Consider the following 26,978-nt stretch of genomic DNA (forward strand, 5'->3'; position numbering starts at 1 on the left):
AATGGAGGGATTCTTATTTGTGTGTTCAAATTACAAATGCAATTAAAATGATTTGTGAGGCTATCAAAAGCAGAAGCCTTTTGGGTGTAGCATTATCTTTACAAAATAAAATAGTCTGACACACCCATTGTTACACCTTTTGCTTTTTTTATGTCAGGAGGAAGTACAAAGGGTAAAGCCATAGTTTAGAGCTGTAGAAGTGAAGGCCTGTTAATGAACAATTAATAACTGTTGTTGTGGTTGACTGACAAGCTAAAGGCTAGTCCGAGCCAGAGTCCAAGTTAATGTCCAGTGATGTCATCTTAAAATGACTCATCTTCAAAAATTTCAAAGCAGATAATGGTAAATGGACTGTTCTTATATAGCTCCTTTCTATCTAATCAAGATACTCAAAGCGCTTTACAATACTATCTGTGTCCTCATTTACCCATTCATACAGCACTCTACTAGATCTATGCAAAGCTAATCTGAACCTGTACAAAGAATACTCCGTTCTTTATCACATTCATACACCGATGGGAGACACATCAGAGGCAATGAGGGGTTCGCTGTCTTGCCCAGGGACACTTCAGCATGTGACTGCTGGTGGAACTGAACCCCCAACTCTCCCATTGGAGGACAACTGCTCTAACCACTCAGACACAGCTGCCCTCTATCAATCCATCCATGCATCCAATCATCCATCCATCCATCCATCCATCCATCCATCCATCCATCCATCCATCCATCCATCCATCCATCCATTATCTTTACCTGCTTCTTCCTTTATGGGTCACGGGGGTCAGTGGTTCCCATATCCAGCTATCACTGTGTGAAAGGTGGGGGACACCCTGTCTCCAGTCCATCACAGGGACACATAGAGACAAATGAGCCAAACAACCATTCACTCTCTCACTCTCTCTAGGGACAATTTAGAGTTACCAATCAATCCAACATGCATGTTTTTTTTGTCTGTGGGAGGAAACTGAAGTTCCCAGAGAAAACCCACGCATGCACGGAGAGAACATGCAAACTCCACCCAGAAAGACCGCCAGCAGGGATTCGAGCCGGCAAACTTCTCGTAGAGAGGTGGCAGCTCTACCATCTGCGCCACCGTGCCACCCATAATGCAACCACAATTCCATAAATCTTAAAACATGTAATGCATGTTGATTAACATAGAAGTCTACAGTACTTGCGAACAGAAACAGCACGTTTCAGTGCACATATTGTTGGCCTCAAGTAAAAAAAGTTTGTTTGTTGCTGTTTAATATAGCGAGTGTGCGGTCACACACTATTATTAGCAGTTGATCAAATGATCGGCAGCGCGGCTAACTTTTTCACCTGTCGGCCTGTCCGGCTCTGTTACTGCCTCACTCGGCGGCACAGAGGCACACCAGAGGTAGGTCGTCTTCAAGATCCCCTGCCTCATAGGTCCATTCAGAAGACACACTGAGGCGACCAGAACACATCTCAGTCATGGACTATCGAGTCTTGTGAAAGCGATTTTTGAATTCAAAATCAGAAAATTCAACTACAGCACCGCTCTAATCACTTTTAGTAATTGTGTTGGTACAGTGTTTGAACGAGTGGGAGGAAATCAATTGTTATTGAGTTGTATTGCTAATACAGTAGTCCCTCGTTTATCGTGGGGAATCCGTACCCTGAAGCCCCGCGATAAGTGAAAAACCATGAAGTAATATATATATATATATTTGTGTGTGTGTGTGTGTGTGTGTGTATGTATGTAAAGGCGTTTTAAACCCTTTCTACACTCTTGTAATATTCTAAACATTGTTTCTAAACTCTAAACGCTCTAAAAGAGCACAGCACATCATGATCTCAGCTCTCTGCCACCTGCTGCTCTTGGCCACACCCACTTCTCCGCTGCAGAAGGAAGCTTCTCCTGCAACTGGTGTTAAATAATTTAAAATAATTAATGTTAAATAAAAAGTCCATGCCTACCGTGCAGCTCATCCCACAATCAGCCAGTTGTGTGTCATGTCCAATCTTACTTTGAAAAACCACGATAGAGCGAGTCTGCGAAAATCGAACTGTGAAGTAGCGAGGGACTACTGTAGTAGTTAGCCTGGTCACTGAGGACATAAGTTAGCAAATCCTGCTGATTTCCAACTGGAACACAGTGAAGTAGTTTCCAGATCCAAATGTTGACTTCTGACATAAGTGGAAGTTATTTCTAACAGGAACAATAATGTAACCTGAAATTGGTGGAAGTTTAAACATCTTCATGAATCATGTCATTGTTTATTCCAGGTTGGTGTTGTTTTAAACAATCAGTATTGTTCTTAGACTCACTCAGACTAGCCGTTAGCTCATCAGGCTGATCGGAACAAAACAGAGATTTTCAAAACTGAGGTAGACATAGAGCCATCTAAAACAAGTAAGATACTGATTGGTCTTAATCTATCAACACAACTCATTTTCAATATATCTGACCTTTCCCTTTAAAGCTTACAAAATATATAAAATAAAACTATCAGATGTAAAGTTCATGTTTGGTATAATACACATTTTGATGCAACTTACCCCAGTAATTGCTATACATTGCAAAGACAGAATAATTGGAAGATTTGTATTGAGCTATTTGATAACCAACTAAATTGTTGGGCACTTTGGAAACTGCTAAATAACTTATTAAATCACATTTTTAATTTTACACATCTTCAGCCTTTGAGAACACAGTTTTAACAGCCAATAAATAAACAATTATTTTTGTTTTAATAAGTTCTCTCCTAACCAAAGTCGTTCACCCAGGTGTTAAATTAGATCCTTTGGCAACGTCCCTGAACCGTGAGAGTAAGGCCTGTTCCTACACATTGCTTGACTGGCAGAAATAAACAGTCAAATATAAAATCTTCACATGTCGTGACATGATCCTCTGACCTCAAGTTCCTCTCCTCAGACTTCAACAAAATAATTTCACCCTAAACGTTTGCCGCTCCTTTTACAGTTGCACACAAGATCATCTTTCCTACATGTTTACCTGCAGTAGTCATTGCATCAGTGCACAATGACATCGTTTGCATCTGTGCATTAGTTATTTGTTTTTAAGAAGCTTTAAACTTGTTGCAGCACATTAACACACAGCATAACACCGTTTATTTTTAACCCTAGAATTTCAGCCGCTTAAAACGCTTAATCCCACATCGCTTACGTTTTGATCTATGTCTGACGCTCACTGACTTTGAGAAAGTCTCCGGGCCTTTCATTCAGCCAAAATGTAATTATGTGGAGTGTAATTATACAAAAACATCAAAGGGTTACTGCAGCATCTGGTTATTTAGACATTTATTTTTCTCTTCATTTTCATATTTACAGCACGGTGGCGCAACTGGTAGAACTGCTGCCTCTCAGCAAGAAGGTCCTTGGTTCAAACCCCGGTCCAGGGGCCTTTCTGGGTGGAGTTTGCATGTTCTCTCCGTGCATGCGTGGGTTTTCTCTGGGTGCTCCAGTTTCCTCCCACAGACCAAAAACATGTATGTTAGGCTGATTGGTAACTCTAAATTGTCCCTAGGTGTGAGTGAGAGAGTGAATGGTTGTTTGTCTCGTTTGTCTCTATGTGGCCCTGTGATGGACTTGCGACCTGTCCAGGGTGTACCCCGCCCCTCGCACAGTGATTGCTGGACATGGGCACCGGCGACTCCCGTGACCCAAAATGGAAGAAGCAGGTAAAGATAATGGATGGATGTTGTTTACTGACCAGGAAGCTGTGCAGGATTGTCACTTTATATGCCAAAATGTGTAAAATAAGAATGTGATTATAAATAATAATTTAAAGATCATTTTTAGACAGTGTAGTATAAAAAAGGGAAAATGTAGACTGTGTAAAGTCTCCTGAGCGCTGAAGCGGGCCTCTACTCTGCCTAATAGCCACAACGAGTGTAGAAACTACAGTAAATCCATGGGAGGAGACAGCTTAAAAGTAGTAGAATATTACTCAAGTTTTCTGTACATGGAAAAAGGGAGCAATCAAAGAGAGGACGATTGTTTCTGAGATCATTTCCTGTCTTTTTCCTCCCTCTTTGCCTACCTCAATATGTTTCCATGTGCTACTGATTTGAAAAAAAAAAATCTATGTTTGAGTATCCTGGGAAAAGCAAGTTTACAAAAAGTGAAGCTGCAGCACAAAAGTGACGGACAAAGTTATTTTTGCCAGTTGACCACATTTTTACATTCTCCGTTAGAGAAACCATTTTTATGGTACTCAAAACTGTGAGACCACAAAAAGTATAACCGGACAAAAAGAGAGAAACGCCTCTTTGTGCTTGTTCTGACTCACGTTTGAAAATAAATAATATGTTGGTGTAGTTCCTCACGGCCCAACTGGGGAACAACTGGAGCTTTTTACCTGCTGGGATCAGAGTCTGTTAAAAAAGATAGGAAGGACAAGCAGGTTAATTTCACCTCAATTTCTTGAGAACAAAAGTTTGACCTCACTTGTGGAATTTCTGTGCTCAAGGGAAGGGTAAAGTGGGGCCCATCAAAGAGCAAAGGTCAGGCTTAGGAGAGGGGGAGGGGACCCAATGATTGGAGGAAATGGTGGGGGCCAAACTGAGCTCTTTTATTTTGAAACAGCAGTTGTCCTGCAAGGTCTGGCTGTCTTCTGTGGTTGCAGCGAAAATATAGCTGGTACTCTTAAAGGTAATTGCACACTCTGCTCATTTACAACAATCACAACAATGTCATTTTAGATAAGAAGGAAAACACTTCCTCTACAAGTTATAAACTCCATAAGGTTTGTAGATACTTGAGCTGTTTTGTTTCCCATTCAAATTTGGCATTCGTTCATTCAACCTTTATTTATACATATCCTGATGCATGCTCAATAATCCAGGTAGAAAAATCCAAAAAAGTTAAATCTGGTCCTCTGGACATTCAAAAAAACAAAGCAAAAAAAATATAGAAACGTTTCTATATTTTTTTTGCTTTGTTTTGTTTTTTTGGTTTTTTGAATGTCCAGAGGACCAGATTTAACTTTTTTGGACTTTATTTATACAGGTTAGTCCATTTGAGCCTCGGGGACTAATTTACAAGAGAGACCTGATTGTAACAACAATGACAACAGTAGACAATCATAAAAGAAAGCAAACACTAATGAGAAGAACAAGTGAAAGAAAATGGTATTAAAAAATGAAACCAAAACAGCTAGATTGTAAAGTAGTGATGCAGAAACAGTCTGTGTTGGTTTTTCCCACGAACTTAGCAGATGTTTGAAGCCACTTAGAGAGGTCAAGGTCGAGAGCTTCAGATCTTTCTGCAAGATATTCCAGGAAACAGGAGCAGAGTAGGAGAAGGTCCTTTTGTCTAGTTCAGTCCTCACTGAGGGGACACTGCAGGTAATAATGTCCTGAGAGCGCACGCTGTAGCTGCACTCATGCAGAGACATGTAGGAGGAGATGTATGAAGACAACAAACCAAGAAGTGATTTAAAGATGAAAATGTACCAGTGGGAGAGTCTGCGTGAAGTTAATGATGTCCAGTTAACCAGTGAATACAGGGTGCAGTGGTGGGTACGGTAGTTACAGCCAGTTATGAATCTTAGCCCACCGTGATAGACAGCATCCAACATCTGCAGGGTGCTTATGGGAGCGTTCATGTAAATAATGTCACCGTAATCAATGGAGGGAAGGAAAGTCACAGATACAAGGTGTTTCCTATATTCAGAGTTAGACAGGATCTGTTTCTGAAAAAGAAACCCAGTTTCTTTACCAAGTTTTCCACGTGGAGCTTAAAAGAGAAATGCAAATTAACTTGCAAAAGTATTTGTCTGCTTTCTACTATGTTGCCTTAAAACCACAGCCCCTAAATCCAAATACTATAAATGGATGGAGACACCTTTCGCTGCACTTCCAGCATCAAGTCTCTTCAGGTTGGTCTCCATGATCTTGGTCCATCTAACCACTGGAGTTTGGTTCATTCTTCATGACCAACCTGCACCTTCAGGTGTTCGGGTGCAGCTTGTGTCCAATAAACTTTTAATCAAACCAGAGATTCTCAGTTGGACTGAGCTTTGGGTTGGACTGGACCATTCCAGGAACATTTAACTGGTCCCAACACTCCAACAAGTTCCCTTCATGCATTTCTCAGTATTTTGCTCCATCCGTCAACACCGACCAGTTTCTCTGCTAATAAAAAACATTCTCACAGCATAATGCTGCCACCACCATGCTTCACTGAGGGAATGATGTGCTCAATATGATGAGATGTGATGTTTCTTTGATTAATCCTCTCCTTATCCGGTCAGTGAGCTTTGGTGGATGACTCCCACTTGGCAGGATTGCTGTGAATCTATTTCCTAATAATGAATTTAATGGTGCTGTGTGAGAAGTTCAGGGTTCTTGGATATTTGTTTTTGCAAACCAACTAAATGTCTGACCGTCACAGAACAATTGAGGTATATGTAAAGATTAAAATTTTCAGTTCAAATTGAATGCAGTACACAAGTAATGTGAAGTAAAAACAGTGCAGTTTGTGTAATAACTAAACAAGATGTAGTAAAATGTATGTAAAATCCATCTTGTAAAATAAGATAGAAGCTGCAAACTGAAGATTATCAGTGCCACCCTGTCTGGCTGTTGTGGTTTGACATGTCTCATCAGTGCTCCTTGTATTCATTCGTAGAATCTTGAACAATTTGCAAAGTGCCGCGTCTCGTTAATCGGCAGTAAATCAAGCCACTTCAAAACCAGTAATAAATCACTGCCTCCTTTACTGTTTGTGACCAGTAAAGACAAGATACTGAGGCGTAACACTGTCAAACAACAGGTTATGAACTTTGCTGCATGAAAACCTCAAACTGTGCATTGATTCTCTCTGAGGGTGTAGAAGGAGCAGCTGATTGGTCAACGAACAAATCCAGAATGTGCCAACGGGACTACATTTCCCAGCTGGTATGGGAGACGTGGGCGGAAGTGCTGAAAGCAGCTGATGGGAGCAAGGCCGTTAAGCTGCATCAGATTCTTTAAGCTACCAGACAATAAGTGGATTAATGAATGGATGATAAATGGTTTTGTGTATAATCATTGCAGAGGTCAGGCCCAGGTCTTTATGCACATTCGGCTATTTAATCCAGATTTCCTGTTGATTTCTTTTCCAAAAAATCTTCAAAAACACGGATGACATCCCAAAAAGAGGCAGCAGGAGACATTTGATGAGAATAAAACTGTTAAGTGGATCAAATAATGCACAGTTTGATCAAGTCTGTAATCACAACATGACGTCTCATTAATCTGTGTTGTAACCGGTTTCTTCGGAGAACACCATTTGAGTTTAACTTATGCTCCACCACCTTATTTATTTCACCTCCTAGCGCCACCCCTGTCACCGTCTTGTCAGAGGAAAGTGGAAATTTCCAGTAATCCCTGCTCCTTTGCAAGAAGGACTCCTCCTCCTTCGTTTTCCCGCCTTTCTTTCACTCTACCTTCTTCTCCGGCTGCATGCAGGCCTGAAGACCTCGTGGCTATGTTTCCCTACCTATTACTGCACACTTTTCCCTTTTCGCATGAAAAACGTGCCTTAAAGGAACTGAAATAAAGGTGACAGGTGTAGAATGAGGATAATGTTTTTACCAGTGGCAGTGTGTATGGGGGGTGACTGTTAGCAAAATATCTAAAGAACCACTGGATATTTTTTTAATGAAACTTCCAGAAAGTAATCTCTGGATATTCATCTACAGCTGGTTAACCTTTGGAGATTGCTCTATTCAAAATGACTATCAGAACCAAGTGAACATTAAAAACATACACATTAGTAAAATTCAGTGAGTTTTAAAAGTATTAACCTTAAAATTGGATCTGACAGTATGTCCAACTCTGATCTTCAACACATATTTTCAGCGCTACCAGATCACGCAAGAGCACAGTTTTAAACTTGGCCATTGACTATATGGAATCAACTTTGTTTGTCTGTTAGCAAAATATCTGATGAACCGCCAGACAGATTTGAATGAAACTTCCAGGAATTAATCAATGACTGTACCTCTACAAACTAATTGAGCCAAACCTAATTCAATATGGCTGCCACAGCCAGCTGAACTATGAAAACACTTAAATGGCTATAACTCAGTCCGTTTTAAACATGCTGATCTAAAATTTGATAGTATTACTAAGAGTAAATCACAACACAAACTTGTAGTGTGAAATTGCACATAATGTTATTTTTAAGGTTTGACCAATATGGCTACAACTTTGATTTTATCTAAAACTATGGCATGACAGGCGAAAGGGATGACGTGCACTCCTTTAGGCAAGCTAGGTCTTTGGTATGTGTCAGGAGAATTTAAGTAAAGGTTTATGGGTGTTTAGCAATGCTAATAAATTAATGTTGACCCATGTGTATGACATCAGAGTTCTTTTTCTCAGAGAGGAGCCTGCAGCCACCTGACGCCTCCGAGTCTAAGAGGCCGAGGTCATCGTGCTGATAAGCGTGTATAAAAACCACTTCCTGTACACTGCCCGTTGCAGATCTTCACAACCGGAGCTTCAATCTGTGTAAGCTTGTGTGAACGTCTGCCCTTGCAAGTAAACTGGATTTAAAAAAATCTCCTGTCTTCGTGTGCGTCTCTTTTAAAGTAAGTAGATAATGAAAGGATATTTTTATCCAACAATATGTTCAAGTTTTTGTCCAAAGTACAAATTGTTCCTGAGATCGCACTGTTAATGTTCTGCAGTACAAATGACAAGAATATTTGTTATTAATAAAAGTTTTTTTTAAATATATATCCTTTTGCATCAGCTCTTCTCTTAGGATGTGCAACACTACATTTTTGTTTACTACTATATTGCCTTTCGGTTAAATGTGAGGGGTTGAGCAATGGCTAACTCTCACAGTCGATCTTCAATGGTGAGGAAGGCCTGGTTTGGTATCACAGAGCAGATGGCAGATTTGTATTTCCATTTCTCTGGCTCATCTGACCAATATTCTCATGTCTGGTTCTGTGTCAGAGCTGCTGCTAAGCTCAACTGTAAACCGACACATTGAACGGGGTTTAAGAAACTGCTGTGGACTATAGTGATTATATATGGAGAGTGGAAAACCAAAAATTGAAGTATGTTTACATGAATGCATGAAGGCTATCTCTCCACTACATCTGTGGTTTTACAACTTCCCCCTAATGCAGCACAGAAACAGAACCGTTTTCACATCAGCAGCGATGACGCTTGATAGAAAATCTGTGTAGGTGAACTCCACAATTACAGCCACGAGTCAGCTGGAGTGACCAAGTTTTAGTGTGTTAATGGGATGAGGGGCTCTGACCTTAGACCCATTGTGAGGCACCAACAAAAAGCCATCTGCACAGCAACCAAAGCTGAGATGAGGGACTCACACATGGGGACTGGAGAAGGGGGGTGGAGAGTGGAAAAATAAAAGACGAAACAAATTAGGTGATAAAGCAAAAATAAGATAGATCAGCCTAGATCCTGACAAGAGTTAGTATAAAGTGTCAGAGCTTTGTAGCTGCACAAACACATCGAACCAAAGACATGGTTCTCTCCAAATGCTTGTAAAGTGGAAGACAAGAGCTGCAGGCCTAATCACTCAAGAGCACATTTCCTGCCTCCTGCACGATGAAGATGAAGCCAACTGAAACAGTTCATGGCTAATATTTAACTCGAATCTCACCTCTCTCGTGTCACAGAGCATACTTCAGTCACTCAAATCAACACGAGCACCAGGATTTTACAACAATCTGTAACCAGGACTGGCTTTAGGTTTGAGTCAGGGTTTTAAACCACAGCCAACATGGTTTTTTTGTTTTGTTTTGTTTTTTTTTGCTTTCCTGCTGAAAATGGTGATAACGAAAACAAAATGGTGTCAGGGACATCTGCAAATAAATAAATAAATAAATAAATAAATGTTTCACAGGTAAGATATGAGAGTCTGGATTGCTTAGCAACAGCAGTAAAATAAAATAAATAAAAAAATCTTGCAGGCTGTGTGTGTGTGTGGGTGATTCAGAGAAAACTGTCCGTGCTGCCACCTTGTGGTGAGCTGCGGAGACATGTGGAGGACGGACTCACAACGTGGACTTTTGTCTCACAGCTTAAACTGTCGCAGTTATTTGCGATTTTATACACCCTCACAAAAGATAAAGTGTTTGGAATAAAATAATAAATATTTTTTTTTTTGATAAAAACCTGTGTGAAAATGTGTTGAGTGATTTGATTGGCTGCTAAAAGCTCCAGAGCTCATGGAGGGTGGTTGCCTCGCAACGTTTCTGGATGGGGAGAGGGAGGGAGGATGATGGGGAGGTGTGGCCTAGTTTACGGGGCGGGACAATGTGAGCTCAGGCAGGGACACTCTGACTGGGGAAATACCTGGCACTGATCCCAAGTAAACAAACAGGGAGACAGACATGAGGGGGAGGACTGAGCCGAGACAGGGGAGGGGGGGTTCTAGGGTCCTGATAACAGCTTTGTTCTCAGATTAAAGTTACTTATTGCAAAGTATGAAATCAAACATGAATAAAGCTTTTCCTGAACTATATCAAATGGTAGAATTAGTTCTTGCTCCAGTGGTTTTCCAGAGATATTGAACGCCACCACAAGCACCCTGCAGATGTTGGATGCTGTCTATCATGGTGCACTAAGATTCATAACTGGCTGTAACTACTGTACCCACCACTGCACCCTGTATTCACTGGTTAACTGGTCATCATTAACTTCACGCAGACTCTCTCACTGGTTTCATCTTTAAATCACTTCTTGGTCCGTTGCCTTCATCTCGTCCTACATGTCACATGCCTGAGTGCAGCTACAGTGTGTGCTCCCAGGACATAATTACCTGCAGTGTTCCCTCAGTGAGGACTGAACTTGGCAAAAGGGCCTTCTCCTACTCCGCTCCTGTTTCCTGGAATATCTTCCAAAAGATCTGAAGCTCTCAACCATGACCTCTCAAGTGGCTTCAAACAACTGTTAAGTTCCTGGCAAAAACCAAGACATGTTCCTGTTTTTAGTTTTCTACATCACTTTACAATCTAGCTGTTTTTTTTTTTGTTTGTTTGTTTGTTTGTTTTGTTACATTTTCTTTTAAATACCATTTTATTTTCACTTGTTATTCTCAATTTGTACTCATCCTTTATGATTGTCTTTGTTGTTCCACTGTTGTCATCATTCTTTGTTAAAATCAGGTGTCTCTTGTAAATGAGTCCCAGAGGCTCAATGGGGTTAACCTGCCTAAATAAAGGTTGAATGAAAAGTCACGTGATTGGCCATAATCTAAGTAGGTAAACAAATATGGTGGCATTGGACAACTGTAGAATCTTGGAGAAGACATTAAGGTGTAAATATGAGAGTGAATCTGCTGCTAAATTCATTCATAAATGACCGGAGAAAGCAGATGTGCAGTATTTGTTCATTACTTTATGCTTTTTTGACTGTTCTTTTTAACTTTGCAATGAGTGCCTTTAAGGGAACAAAGCGTTTCATCTAAAAACGTTCAGTAGTTCATTAAATACAGAATCACAGTGGAAACGTGAAATGAGGTGCTTTTTTTTTGCAGAAATCATATCCTACAACTTTTCAGTATTTAAACATTTTGGTCAAACGGTGATCACTCTGGAAAGAAACACATCTGGCACTGTGAGACACTGGTATCCATTAAAGAGCACGCAGCTGACAGATACGAGTTTGCAGAAAGTCAACACGTTCTGGCTTGCACAACTGGGTGTGTAGGCGTTTCTAGAAAGTTTTTGGACAACTTGGAAAACCAATCCCACCTGAAGTACTGTAAACCTGAAGGAATGAGGGGGTGGGGGAGGACAGAGAATCAGACACATAAATAATTAAAGGCCTAGCATTCCTTGAAGGAATGTATTTCACCCACTGTCTTATGGGTGAGATGTAATAGAACTATGTGTTGTGGATGACTCTCAGCTACTACCACACCAAATTATAGTGCAGTATCTGTAAACTAAGAAGAGTTATAGCTATTTTTGTTTTTTAAAGTCAGTTGACTGTGGTGGCAATATTGAATTGGATTGACTCCAAAAGTTAATCAGTTGTAAAGGTTCATCTAATGAGCATTTCATGAAAGTTTAATTAAAATCAGTCCTACGGTTCATGAAATATTTTGCTAACAGACAAGAGTTGACACCAATAGTTAAAGTCAAAGTTTAAAAAAAAGACCTTGCGCGATCAGTTAGCGTTCAAAGCTGGGGATCAGATTCAGCTATTATCACATCATATTTCCACTCAGCATCTGCACATATGAAAGAGTTGTAGTCATTTTTGTTTGCTAATATTGCCTTGTGGCGGGCAGTTAAAGAGGGCTTATTTAAAACAGGAGAAAATGCGGAATGCAAGGAGCACAAGGAGGAGGCAGCTGTTTGCTGCTGGTAGTCGGTAGACAGAGGTGGGCCACGGAAAAATGGCCGATGCAGGCGGGCTCTGCAGGCAATGAGGACTCTGTCAGGAGCAGGAAATGAGGTTTCTGTTGTGATTAAAAGGAAGGTTACTATGGCAATGCAGAGAGCCGTGTGCACAGAGAATATTTAGGGAGCGGAGGGGGCCAAGTGAGAATTGAATTTCAAAGAAAGCAGCCTCCTGCATCTCATCTCCCAGCACCACCACCCAGCTGCTTTGCCACCGCAGCACAGGCCTTTTATGTCTGACAGTGTTTTCCTATAGCCACACACTCGAGACTGCAGCTGGAATTATCTCAACTCGTTGGTTGTTTGGTCACAAATGTTCAAAGAGGGTCAGTTTTACTTCCTGAAAATAATACAGTCAAACCTGAGGAAAAAATATTAGTGTTAATAGAAAGGACAAAATGATCGATTTTAACACCATGGCCCTTCGTTCCTGTTGTGAACAAGTTATCCATTTGACTTGAGCTGATAAGACCCTCAGTGTGACCTTTTCCACCTAAATATAGCAACACGCTTTGTTAATTGTTTTACTGCGCTGCATTTAAAGAATATGTCTCTTAAAATAGATTCAACCCCTTTTTCTAAAACCATTTTTACAGAGGAAGCGCTCCTCTCTGCAGTGAATGCCATCTTTGCTCCGTCACGTGATCGCTCGCTGCAGGATGTTTGGATAAATGACATTTGAGACTCCGTTGGATCAAAGTGAAGTTCTCTTCTTTTTTATTTATTTCGGCTCACAAGCCATCCTGACTGTTCTAGATGTCCCAGATTCTACTGTCACACATAAAACTATTAATGTGACTGTTGTTTGAGTCCTGACATGCAGGGACTGATGAATATACACATACAGAGAAAAATTAAATCAACATGTAAATATTACATTGCTTTATGTTGTTCTTGTTTTAGTTTGCGTTCTTACGTTCTCCTGTTTGGGGTTAAACATATTATGTTTTCATAACTGGGTAAAATATACCATCTGCTTTCCTAAAGGCTATTAAAAAACTAGGCCTTAAACTGTTTAAAATAGTTACTGAATAGAAAGGATATGGCAAGTTATGTAATTAGTACTGTGATTCATATAGTTACTGAGAAAATAATTTAATTTAGTTATTACTTAAAAATGTTAAATACAACGCTGTGCACTAGAAAGGTATATCAATATAATCACATTTTTTTATTTCTTTTAGCACATCAAATTAAAAAAAAAACCTAGCAAACATATTTTCAATTTTCCATTTTTTCATGATCAAATTACCGTACTTTCCGCCATATAAGTCGCATCAGTCCAAATATGTCAAAGTGGAAAAAAACATAAATACGTTGCCTTGCCATATAGGTTGCATCTTTTATGTGTCACTGCTGACACGTCGCATTTGTTATGCGTCACCGCTGACCACCTGGAAACGTGGGCCGGTGTTGTGTCAAAAATTGATTGGCTGTCAAATGGCGGCCATGGGAATGTGCACAGGAGGACTTTAACAAAAAATTAACAAGATTACCACCTAACCACCTGTATAAATAAAGGATAAACAAAAAAAAAATTGTTTGCTCGACATTATAGTAAAGGTGTGTCTCAGTTTAACTTTTCCTTAATAAACACACTAACGGTCAAATCAGCTGCATTTCTCTTGGGCTTTGCAGTGAAATGCAGCTGATTTGATGTTTTGAGGATTTGGAGGATTTCTGGAACGAGAGGTGGCTTGGTATGGCAAGCCAAGTCTCTCATTAATAGCCACTTTTACTTATTTACTTGTCAAGGTTAGTCATAATGTATCCGCCTCATTACCTCTTTCTTGCAGGGTCCCACAGGGTTCTATTCTTGGACCCCTTCTGTTCTCACTTTATTTGCTCCCACTGGGGTCCATCCGGAGGAAACATGGTCTTTCATTCCATTGTTATGCTGATGACTGCCAGATCTACCTGCCTGTGAAACCAGCAAGTGTTTGCTTCATTCACCCTTTGTTAAAATGGCTGGATGACATTAAGGCCTGGATGGCTTCAAATTTCTTAAGTTTTAACGATGAGAAGACTGAGGTCATTGTCTTTAGCCCTAGCTCAACTGCCACCACTGATCCTGTCAACCTGGACTCTCTTCAGCCATATCTGAAGCAGTCTGGTAAAAAATCTCAGGATGTTTTTAGACTCTGACTTCAAGTTTGACAAACAAATCAACTCTGTTCTGCAGAAAAGCTTCTTCCAACTAAGACAGGTAGCTATGCTCAAGCCAGTGTTGTCCAGACCCGACCTTGAGAAACTGGTCCACGCCTATGTCATGACCCGATTGGACTATTGTGATGCACTCTATGCTGGGGTCAGCCAGGCCTCCATGTCACGTCTTCACCTTGTCCAGAATGCTGCTGCTCGGCTTTTAACCGGAACTCGTAGGTCTGAACATATTACACCAGTTCTGTCCTCCCTTCACTGGCTCCCTGTTCGTACGAGGATAGTCTTTAAAATTCTTCTGTTGACCTTCAAATGCTTAAATGGCCTCGCACCTCTTTACCTCTCTGAGCTACTGGAACCTTAAATTCCCTCTCGGGCCCTGAGATCATCCGATCAGCTGCTTTTGGCTGTTCCAAAAACAAAACTGAAGCTCAGAGGAGATCAGGCTTTTTCAGTCATGGGCCCCAAACTCTGGAACAACCTGCCCCCCAACATCAGGCAGGCCACCTCCCTTCCTCACTACAAATCCCTGCTAAAAACACATCTGTTCTCGCAGGCATTTCACACAGTGTAAATTGATTTAGAGTTTTTTGTTTTGTGATCGTATGTTTTAAATGCTTTTTATTAAATCTTCAGTTATTATTATTAGTGTATTGTATTTTTTTCTCTTTAATTTTACTCCCATTGATTGTTGTTGTTGTTAAGCACAACAACAACAATCTATGTTGATAACAGGTTCTGTTTTAAATGTGCTCTATAAAGTTGACTTGACTTGACTATTAATGAGACACTTGGTTTGCCATATAACTCGAGCGCCCTCTAACGGCTAAAAATGGTAATGTTCAATATTTTTCACGTCAGAATGAATGAAATCAGCAGATCTCAGCCAAAAATTGGATTATAAATATGGGAAAAACATATAAATAAGTCGCTTCGCTGTATAACACGAACACGATGGGGGGAAACTTAGTTTTTTTCGTATGTTAATTAGAGGAAAAGATCCGCGTTGACACGGTCGGATTTTGTGTTTACATGCATCCGGAGGATACCCCCCACCCCCAAATCTGCTGTAGTTGCCATGCCAGGTCATTAGATGGCGCTGTGAATTTTGTACATTCACCTAGTGCGCATCCGCACGCTCTTTTCCTGTGGGCTAAAACTTCAGTTAACAACAATTTAACGACAAGTTAAAGCTGGATTTTGGATAAGAGTCGACAGATTTGATGCCAAGCAGGACCGCATCATCTAACAACTCCACACCGGTCGCTGAGTAGACCAGAACCAAGTCGACGATGTCGGACTTTACTCCGTGATAATCAGTAGCTGATTTACAGCAGGTAAATCAACATTCTTAATAATGTTAGTTTGTGTTTACTTCGGTTACAAAACAACCAACTGAGTTTTTATTTTTTCATGAAAGAAGAAGAAGCTGTCCTCCCACCAGGCGGACTAGTTCTGAACGAGGCTCGGTCCAGGTGCAGTGCAGGAGGACGTCGAAGAGAGAGATGTTGGATGAACTATTTATTTAAAATTCCTCTCAGTTCTTTTATTCAATCCATTCAATGTTTTAAGTTGCATTAATCAAAGGAGTGACAGCCTGAACGAGCCAGATGAACAACGTGGGACATCCAGGATGAAAACAGAGCAGAGTCCAGTTCATTAATGTAGTTTACAGTTAACTTGTTTTTAATAGTGTGTTCAGTTTAATTATCAGTGTTTGTGTGATATACAGTTTGTGGTGTGGAATAAATAAATAAAAATTAAACCTGATGTCTTCATTTTCAACGTTAATAGCATGCAATATGTTTAGCATCATTTTAATCACATAATTTGAATTACATAATGTCCAGATAGCTTCATTTAGCTCAGAGAGCTTCATTATATATTTCAAACTAAAGATAAATACTGTTTATTATTATTAAACTTATTATTTAGCACATTTAGTATGTTATAGTGCAGCACGACGTATGAGCGTGCCTCGTTCTATAAACAGCGACATTAGAACTAGATCAGACTGTGTCTTTGCTAACACAGATGTCGGTCACAGCACCTAGAATCTGATGTAGATTAACTATGAGATTAAAAATATATTCCATCAGTCATAGATCAGAAAGCAGCGTATCCACCGCCATGTTGATAGAAATATAGCGTCTGTCCGTGGGTGTGCGCATGTGGTTTAGCAAAGCCTCAGCGGGAGATGTTTACATTATCAGCGAGGGTCAGCGAAAAACCTCCACTCTGGAAGGTGGGTTCAGAAACCTCCGGATCCAAAGAGGGGGGCCACTGGTGTCGTGTCAATGATCAGCAGAACCGCAGAGAGAAAGCTGCGGATTCACTCAAAATACTCGCTGTGTAAACGGCCCCTAAGTTGCAGGGCATGCTAATTTATGCAAAAAGGTGCGACTTGTACAGCGAAAAGTACGGTACTCTTACAAAAAGTACAGATGTACTGAAAAGTTTTTTCTTATTTGTGTGTTTTCAAAGTTGCTGCTACTTTTAATCATAACCTTGTGCCCCAAAGGAGGCATTTCTTCCAAACATCCATTTTGAGTTAACAGAACAGGGAAAACGCTTCAAGTCTCCCCAGTTTGAAAATACACAGGAAGTGGAAATAAAATCTGTCAGGCAAAACAGAGTTTGTACAATTTTAATGTGTGAAAATCACAATTTTAGTAGCTTTGTTTATCACAACTTAAATGCTGTAGGCAAGTCTTTGTTCTGGAGTACTTTTCCCACATGGTGTCCTTTGATGCCATTCCTTCCAGTAATGTTGTGGCCTGGGTTTTGTTGAAGCAAATCCATGACTTGTGTTCTGTGTTTCATTCAGATAATACTTTTACAGCATCCGCACAGTGATTGGACATGTGTTTCAGATGCAGTCTGTGAAGTGGGGCCATTGTTAGGCAGACAAATGAAGCCTTTTTCAGTCACACTCCAGATGGCTCTGAATGTTGGAGCAAATCCGGCCGTGCGATTCTGTATCCAGATCTAATCTAAACATGATTCTAGTGATTTCTGATTTGCTGTTTGATGATCTAAAACAGATGAATTTAAACCCATCTCTAACCAATCCAGATTGGCAGTTAAAATGTTTTTATGCAAAACCTTAGACATTCAGAATATTGTAATGTAGAGGAGCTGCACATGAGCTCCGTTTATCTTATATAATAAACTATTTGAAAAATATCTGTGCATTGGTACTTAATCCAGACATTTTTCAGTCTTATATGTAAGAGAAAAAACACTGAAGCAGAAAAAAAAAAATGGAGGGAAACTTAGAATAAATTAGTTAAATTTGAAATGGAGGACAACCATTGTTATTCCTGAAAGCAGTAACTGTACTAAAAAAAAAAAAAGTGAAAAAGTTAAGCTCTTCAAGCTCTTCTCCTTTTTTGGATGTCTCAGCATGTTAATTAAAATTACAAAAGACTCTGCTGCCTCCCATCATTTTGTTTGAGCATAGCAGCAAGTGAAGCACGGCCAGCTTATAGGACTGAACCAAGACCAGAAGTAGTGAAAGACAGATGGCAAGACACAGATCAAAAGGACAGCTGGTTACCAGAGTCTTTGTGGCTGCAAACCTGATTAGTGCAAATTAAACAAATCATTATAATGTATTATACAGCAAGTCAAGCCTCTGTTTTAGGATAAAAGGCAATGTACAAGCAACATAATGTTTACATGTATGAGCTGCAGCACAAACCAAAAAAACCCCCAGCCTTTGTGGGTTCATCATACCATACCATACCATACCATTTTATTTATAGAGCACTTAAAACAGCGACAAGGCCAACCAAAGCGCTGTACAGACAGAACAACAGACAACACACAAAGCAATATACAAAATGAAGTAAATCAGAATATAGACATAAAAACGATGCAGATAATAAATATGACGACAAACCAGTGTGGAGCATACAGGTTAAAAAAAAAGATCCTCTGGTGTTGAAAGCAACTGAATAGTAGTGGGTTTTTAAATGGGATTTGAAAACTGAGAGGGAGGGGGCCTGTCTGACAAGCAGAGGTAACTCGTTCCAAAGTCTTGGTCCTGCTACAGAGAAGGCCCTGTCACCTCTGCGCTTAAGACGAGTTCCTGGAACTGTGAGGAGCAATTGGTCCGCTGACCTCAGGGAATGTGGACGGACATACGGTTGTAGCAAATCAGAGAGATGGGGGGGCAAAACTGTTCAGCGATTTGTAGACATACATGAGAATTTTGAACTGGATTCGAAGGTGAACCGGTAGCCAGTGCAGTGAGGCCAAAACTGGTGTAATGTGCTCTCTTTTGCCTGTACTGGTTAAAAATCGGGCTGCTGCATTCTGCACCAGTTGTAGTCGTGCAATGGAGGTCTGACTGATATCAAACAGGAGCGAATTGCAGTAATCAAGCCTAGATGTAATGAATGCATGTATTCCTGTCTCCAGGTTATTTTTGGACAATATACAATATACCTTAACGTTTCAGGGAAGGGTCCATTATCACTCCCAGATTAGTGACTCTTTGTTTTTCTGACAGGTATAGAGTAGAAAGGTCAATGCAGTGGTTTGTGATTGTGTCGTTGGGAGGGAACAACATGACTTCAGACTTCTTTTCATTAAAACTTAAGAAGTTTAAAGCCATCCAGTCCCTAATGTCAGCAAGGCAGTCGAGCAGAGGTTGAATAGCGCATGTACCATTGTGTCTTAGGGGGAAGTAAATTTGACAGTCATCAGCGTAGAAGTGAAACGGTATGTTGTGTTTCCGGAAAATAGCACCAAGTGGCAGCAGGTATAAAGAGAATAGGAGGGGACCCAGGATGGACCCCTGTGGAACTCCCCATTTAAGCTCTGTCGCTGCAGAACTAAAATCCTTGATGGAGACACAAAAGGATCTGTCAGTGAGGTAGGATCTGAACCAACTGAGGGCTGACCCTGTGATGCTCACCCACTGCTCCAACCTAGCAATGAGGATCTCATGGTCGATGGTGTCAAAGGCGGCTGTGAGGTCCAATAGGACAAGCAGCACAGAATCACCGGTATCTGTGAATCTGAAGATGTCGTTAAAGACCTTCATAGGGCAGCTTCAGTGCTGTGGAGAGGTTTAAAGCCAGATTAGAATAGCTCTAAGATGGTGTGATCCTCCAGGAAGCACTTCAACTGGGACTCAACTATTTTCTCCAGTATTTTAGAAACAAATGGGAGTCTGGAAACAGGCCGGAAGTTGGATACGACTGAGGGGTCAAGGTTTTTTTTTTTTTAGGAGAGGCTGGACAGCAGCATGTTTAAAGGTTTTTGGCACCATGCCAGTGGATAAACTACTGTTTACTATAGCAAGAATGGACAGACCTAGAGTAGGAAAAACCTCCTTTAGTAGTCGAGGGGGGGGGACCACATCAAAGGGGGAACTAGAAGGTTTCAAGCTGCACATGACCTGCTCTAGAGAAGATAGAATGATGGGTCCTAAATGGTCAAATAGAGCTACAGATTGAGGTGGGATGGATGGGTCATGAGTTGGAGGGGAAATGAGAGCCCGGGTGGTCGCAATTTTTTCCAAAAAGAAATGTAAGAAGTTCTCGCACAGCTCAGTCGAGGCTTCCAGAGGTGATGGTTCAGTGAGGTGCAGAAGATTTTAGGGTACAGAAGAGGACACGTGGGTTGTGAGAGTTCGAGGTTATGATATCAGAAAAGTATTTGGATTTAGCAGCTTTCACTGCTTTCTGATAATGGCGCCAACTCTTTTTAAGTATTTAAAAAGAGACCTGCAGCCTGTCTTTCCTCCATTTGCGCTCTGCCCTCCTGCACTGCTGCCTAACGGCCTTGGTGACGTCACTCAGCCAAGTTTCTGCTCTGAGTTTTGATTTTCTAGTTTTAACAGGAGCGACATGACCCAGAGTCTTTAAGCAGACAGATTTGAACTGGGATGTCAGCTCCTCAGTGGTGGCGAGAAACACTGGGGGCCGAATGATCATTTCAGAGTTATAAACATCTGTGAAACATGTGGCAGTGAAGTGGTTAATGGTCCAGCTGCGACGTGCAGGAATGCACGGCTTAGGAGTTAGATGGGGGAGGGTGAACTCAAAATGGACTGGCATGTGGTCTGAAAAAACATTATCACCAATTTCAAGATTACTAACAGTCACATCATGAGTTAAAACAAGGTCCAGTGTACTTTGTATGTCCGCACTCTTGGGTGGGACCATTTACATGCTGCGTTAGATTAAATGAGTCCATTAAATCTAAAAAGTCCTTAACCAAGGGCTTCTCCTGACAGCATACATGCAAATTAAAGTCCCCAATAATGAAAACATGATCATATTTTGGTGCGATTTCAGCCAAGAAATCAGAAAACTCATTTATGAAATCCTTAGATCGAGGTGGGCGGTAGACGAGCGCACATAAAGTCGAAGGCGAATGGCCGAGTTCAAAGACGCTCAGCTCAAAGCTGGCGCGGGAAACTGGGATGGGCAGTTGTTTACAGTCAAAAGTTGGTTTGAATATTGTTAATAATCCACCACCGCGCCGGCCTGATGGCCGCGGTGCGTTAAAATACAGACAGTTCAGTGGCAATAATTCCGTCAAGGCGCTGGACTCACCCGGAGACATCCAAGTCTCTGTGATTCAGAGAAAGTCCAAATCATGCTCTTGAAAGTAGTCCTTGAGGACAAAAGTTTTGTTGGTAATAGATCTTGCGTGTCCAAAGTGGACCCAGCAGCGGTGGAGTTAGCGCGCGCCAATGGACGCAGGTTTTCAATAACAGCCCCTCCGGGTCGGCCCGTGCGGCGCAATGGCCGACATCTCCCGTTGTTTACCTGGTCCGGGCACGCAGGAAGTTGGCGATGGAAACCATGACCACAAGCTGAAGAGGAAGATGCAGCGTGCAGGGCTTTAAGCTTTACCAGCCGCCCAGCACGTTTTCCCCGCCGTCTGTAGCGGTATCTCCAGGCAGGCAGGTGAGGAGCCCAGCCGAGGTAAACAGGCATGTTTGCCAGCAGCGGGGCAAGTGTGTGTGTGTGTGTGTGTGTGTGTGTGTGGGGGGGGGTCCAGAGATACGCTCATATTGGTCCAAATAAACGACATCGGCGGCAGAAAATCGATCCAGAAGATCCAGAAGCTGTTGTCGGTCATACACCAGCAGCGAGTTTATGTCCCAGATAAAAAACAAACAAAACACAAATAATCCGAACACCATGGATTGCAAGCCATGTACACGGACGCCATCTTACCAGAAGTCCTGACATCAATGATTGCATTACAGTGCACAATAATCATTTTTTACACAGTTTTAATTTGTGTACAAAAGAACTCGTGATGATTTCATCCTCAATGGCGTGCTGTTTGCCACTGGGCTGCCGGCTGAACTTTGAGGCTTTTGTTGCTCCTTGTGAAGTCAAACTTTCTGTTTGCAGAACCTAAAAGTCATATCCAGAAAACCAGTTGAACAAAGACAAAAAAAAAGTTAAAACTAGAATGTATAGTAGTCCCTCACTACGTCGTGGTTCGTTTTTCGCGGACTTGCTCTATCGCGGTTTTTCAAAATAAGATTGGGCATGACACACAATTGGGTGATTAATGGATGAGCCGCACGGTCGACATTGAATTTTTATTTAAAATAAATTATTTAAAATTATTTACCACCTGCCGCACCTGTGTGCAGCCCACAGCTGCAGGAGAAGCTCCCTCCTGCAGCATGTCATATCTCAGCTCTGCAGCGGAGAAGTGGGCGTGACCGAGAGCACTGACAGATGGCAGAGTACAGCTGAGGTAGAGAGCTGATTTCATGACATGCTGTACTATTTTAGAGCGTTTAGAATTTAGAAACATTGTTTAGAATATTGCAAGAGTGTGGGAAGGGTTTAAAATGCCTTATATATAGGCTATATATATATATATATATATATATATATATATATATATATATATTTATTTTATGGCAATCTGAATGTGTCATTAATAACCACTTTTACCTATTACATGATACAACGGCTTGCCATACATTTCGAATACCATCTAGAGGCTGAAAATGGTAGTGTTCAATATTTTCAGTCAGAATGAATGAAAACGGTCATCTCTCAGCCAAAAATTGGTTTCTAAATATGGGAAAAAATCCATATATACTTCGCTTCGGCGTATAAGTCGCAGCGAATGCAAATTATGCAAAATACTGCAACTCATAGGGCAAAAAATAGAGTACTACCTGTATTAATATTCCTAGTTTGCGGTTTTTCACTTATCACAGGGCTTCCAGGTACGGATCCCCCACGATAAACGAGGGACTACTGTAATCCATACATAATAATATCAGTTTAAGTTAGGTGCTTCATTGCACTGACCCCTTTCATTATTTTCCTGCGAAGTTCGTCTCGTGACAGGGGCCTTTCTTCCTCGTCAGCGAGAGGATCCTCTTCTGCCTCACTAACGAGTGACACAAAATAAATTCACCAATTCCATGTGTTTAAACGTTTGGACGGATCTCATTTCAGACGTGCAGATTTGAATTCTAACTTCCAAAGTTTACCTTTTGACAGCTGGTTGAATACTGAGGTTTTGCTGAAGCACGTCTGGATTCTGACCCAAAATGAACTTGGCCACGTCTTTTGAATTGCGCTCCTTTTTCAGATCCTGTAAAGACATAAACTCACCGTTTAACAGGACAGAAATGATAGGAAATACAGAATATGCTACAGAAATAGATTTACTTTAGAATTGAGGAAGGTGTGTATAGTGAGCAGCTCATTTGTCTTCTGCTCTACAAGACCCAGGTAGAACATTATGTTGTTTTCAGTGATTCCCTTTGAGGAGCCCAGCTTATCTTCAATTACTGAACGATCACAGTCCATTTTAGAGAAGATGCTGTTTACTCCTGTAAAACAGACGAAACAACAATCACCTGTAACCAGAACATATATGCTTTTCCTGTGTATGACACACAACACACTCAGTCAAATCAGCTTTAAGTTGATGATCACTGAAAACAGACATGAGCTGATGTACCGTAGAGTATTTTATGGGACTGTTTTTGCCTGATCTTTTCCTTAAAAACTTCAGTAGCACACATTTCTCTAATGGACTTTTTGTAAATATCATTTTGCCTGCTGTGTCACAAACCTAAATAATTTGTCATCAGTGCATGTGAATTTGAAGTACACATAAAAAATCTGAACAGTGGTTACATTGTTTAGATCTATTAAAAAAACATTAAACCTGCTTTAATCTCATCCAGGATATTGTTTTTGGCGCTGGCTTGGTTTTCATGAATCTCTGCTTGAGATTCAATTTCTTTGCGCTGCTTGTCAACGTCTCTCATCAAAGAATGATGATGTTGTTCCCACTGCAATCCTTTGAGTTGAAACTGCTTCATCTCGTTTTGAATCTGCAGAATCAAAAAGGTACATACATACCTAGATTAGCTATATCTTATCCACAGACCAAAAAAATCCTCCTGTTGCTTTCAGTCAGACGTACTAAACTCCTGACAGCTCTGATTTGCTACCAGCAGTAATTTGTGACTAGTGTGACAATAATTAAGACAGAACTAGAGGAGAAGTTTCACACAGCAAGATGAAACAAAACAGAAACACTTACCTGGCTGATTTGATTCCTCAGTGTCTCAGCCTCGTTTTTTTGCTCATTAACAAAATTGAAGAGTGCAAAGTTCCGGTCCTTAACTACACAACAAAACAGCCATGACACACATTAAATACTGTAAAATTTTACTTGTAAACAAATTGATTCAGAAAAGAAGCAATGCAAACTAGACCACTTATCTCAGAAATACTGTACAGTATATAAAATGGACACCATGATTGCCAATGAGAAGTCAATAAACAACTTTGTTGTGGTCAAAACACAATTTTTCATCTTGTGGTACTCAAATAAAGTTGATACATTAGTAACATCTATAAAAATCATTCTTGGGGACTGTGGGGAAAACTGATAAATGCATCAGGTCAAGACATTAAAATCCAGAGGTTTGATCACTGAGTATAATCTTTATATAAAATTTTCTCCTTTTAAACTCAGACAAGACCGAAGTTGTCGTTTTTAGACCTGAGCATCTTAAGAATAAACTTTGCAGCCTTTCACTTCCTCTGGATGGCACTCATTTGGCCTCCATTTACATGTAAACAAAAGTTGGTGTTATTTTTTGATCAGGATATGTCTTTTAACCACCACATTAAAAAGTTACTAGAACCACCTTCTTTCACCTGCATAATATCGCTAAAATTAGAAACATCTCATCTAAAAACGATGCGGAAAAACTGGTTCATGCATTTGTCACGTCTAGACTGGACTGTTCCAATTGTTTATTATCTGGGTGTCCAATTTTTTTAAAGTCTTCAGTTAATCCAAAATGCTGCTGCCAGAGTCTTAACTGGAGTTAGTAGGAGAGATCATATCTCTCCAGTTTTAGATTCTCTCCATTGGCTCCCAGTCAAATTCAGAATAGAATTAAACAGCTTACTTCTAACCTACAAAGTTCTCAACAACCTAGCTCCATTTGATATTACGGATCATATTGTGCCACATTTTCCTAACAGAGCACTTCGCTCTCAGACTGCAGGTTTACTTGTGGTTCTAAAAGTAGAATGAGAGACAGATTTTTCAGTTATCTGGCTCCTCTTTTGTGGAACCAACTTCCAATTTCTGTCCGTGAGGCTGACACTGTCTACTTTTAATATCAGTCTTAAGACCATCTTTATTGATACATTTTATAGTTAGGGTCGACTTGGGTTTCCTGAGCTATCGCTGCTGGAGGACAAATTGACCACATTTCCTCACTCTGCTGCTGTCTTTACTTTCTCTGCTCAACCTGTTAGTATTTTTAATTATTTCTGTCCTTAACATGTGTGTGTTTTTTTGTTTTTAGTCTTTCTTCTTATAGAAAGTACACCTGGACCTGTCAATCTGTGCTTGCTTGTTCCTCCTTCCTGTTCTGTCAAACCCCAGTTGGTCGAAGCAGATGACCACTCATCCTGAGCCTGGTTCTGCTGGAGAGTTCTTCCTGTTAAAGGGAGTTTTTCCTTTCCACTGTTGCCATTATGTTTGTTCAGGATGAGGTACTGTGACAAAGTGAAGATTCAACGCAATTTGCTGGCTTCCTTAGATAAATAACTTTTATTAATTGGCTTTTATATTGTATGTGGGTGTTTCTGTTCAGTGCCCTGAGACGACTTCTGTTGTGACTTGGCGCTAAATAGAATTGAATTGTTCCATTGTCTTCCATTGTAAATTGAGCTCAGATTACACTAATTTCAGTATTGTTGGTTTGTTTGCTGGTGAACACTGTACACATTGATTTCCGATCTACAACACATCAAGAATTTTTTTAACTTTTGCAATTGCCGTTTTGTTTATTTTGTGCACACTGTCTTTACATTTGCTATCAATTTATAGTTGGTAAAGTAATACATCAACACTAGCTAAGGATGAAAAAAACTTTCGATATCTTAAGCATAAAATCTGTTCACTGAAATAGAAGATTTTAAATACAAAACTTAGTTGAAAATCCAAACAAATAGTAAGAAGCCCTGTCTTTGTGCATGAATGTGCATAAAAGATTTACCCTGGATGAACCGGCTGACCAGCAGATCCAGGTTGTCCTCTCCTGTCACAGTCTGGATCTGCTCAAACACTTCCTCCAGTGAATCCAGGGGCTCGTCCCCTGAGTCCACCTCCTTCTGTTCTTTCAGATCAGGCACTAGTAAGCACAAAACACAACATCTCAGCTGATTTAGAACAAATTTATGAATGACAATCATCATTAGCAGGAATGCCATTATCATGTACTTCTCAAAATCGTTGCTTCACATATTTACTACTCAAATAATCTTGCAAAGTCTAATTGCTGACTGAATTAGTTAAAATATTTTGTACATCACAATCATTTAATGCAAGTATCCCCATGTAATGGGGGAAGATTTTCTCTTTTCTTACTTCTAGCTGTCACGTTTCTAGTGTCTGAAACATTATTAGGTTGATCTTTGTTTCATTTCCAGAGTTTAGGGACAAACTGGCACGACTGATTGTGATTTCACAATTGTGGTATGTTGGTGTCTAAGCCAAATGCAGATGATCAAAATTTAACGTTCAGCTGATGTGTGAATGTTTTTGCTATCAAGGTCCACATTTGTGTTAACAGTGCTACAATTGATTCATCTCCTACATAGAGCAATTTGTTGCATTTTAAAATGTTTTCACAAACATTGAAGATATTTTACAGCCTATTGTAGACATTGCTGTAGTGACGTTGTTTGTGAAAATATAAAAGTACACAGTATTTTATATTCGATTACAATAAAACAAATATGATTTTCAGAAGAAGTTCTAAAACTCAAAAAACCTGTGTAACTCAGTGCAGAACTGCAAATCCTGAATATTCTCAATAACCTCCAGCTTTTGCTTATAGAGGAATAAAATGAATTATTATTCCGTGTGATATTTATTAACCACAGAATATACAACCTGCATT

General features: G+C 40.4%; 1 protein-coding gene across 1 annotated transcript in view; it reads right to left on the bottom strand.

Moving 5' to 3' along the window:
* Positions 1-26,978, bottom strand: part of LOC119411820 (E3 ubiquitin-protein ligase TRIM62) — a gene marked incomplete at its 5' end in the record, with an annotated part of 294,497 nt that overhangs the window by 161,109 nt on the left and 106,410 nt on the right.

The sequence above is a fragment of the Nematolebias whitei genome, chromosome 7, assembly GCF_014905685.2.
Source record: "Nematolebias whitei isolate Nwh7 chromosome 7, NemWhi1, whole genome shotgun sequence".
Lineage (NCBI taxonomy): Eukaryota > Metazoa > Chordata > Actinopteri > Cyprinodontiformes > Rivulidae > Nematolebias > Nematolebias whitei.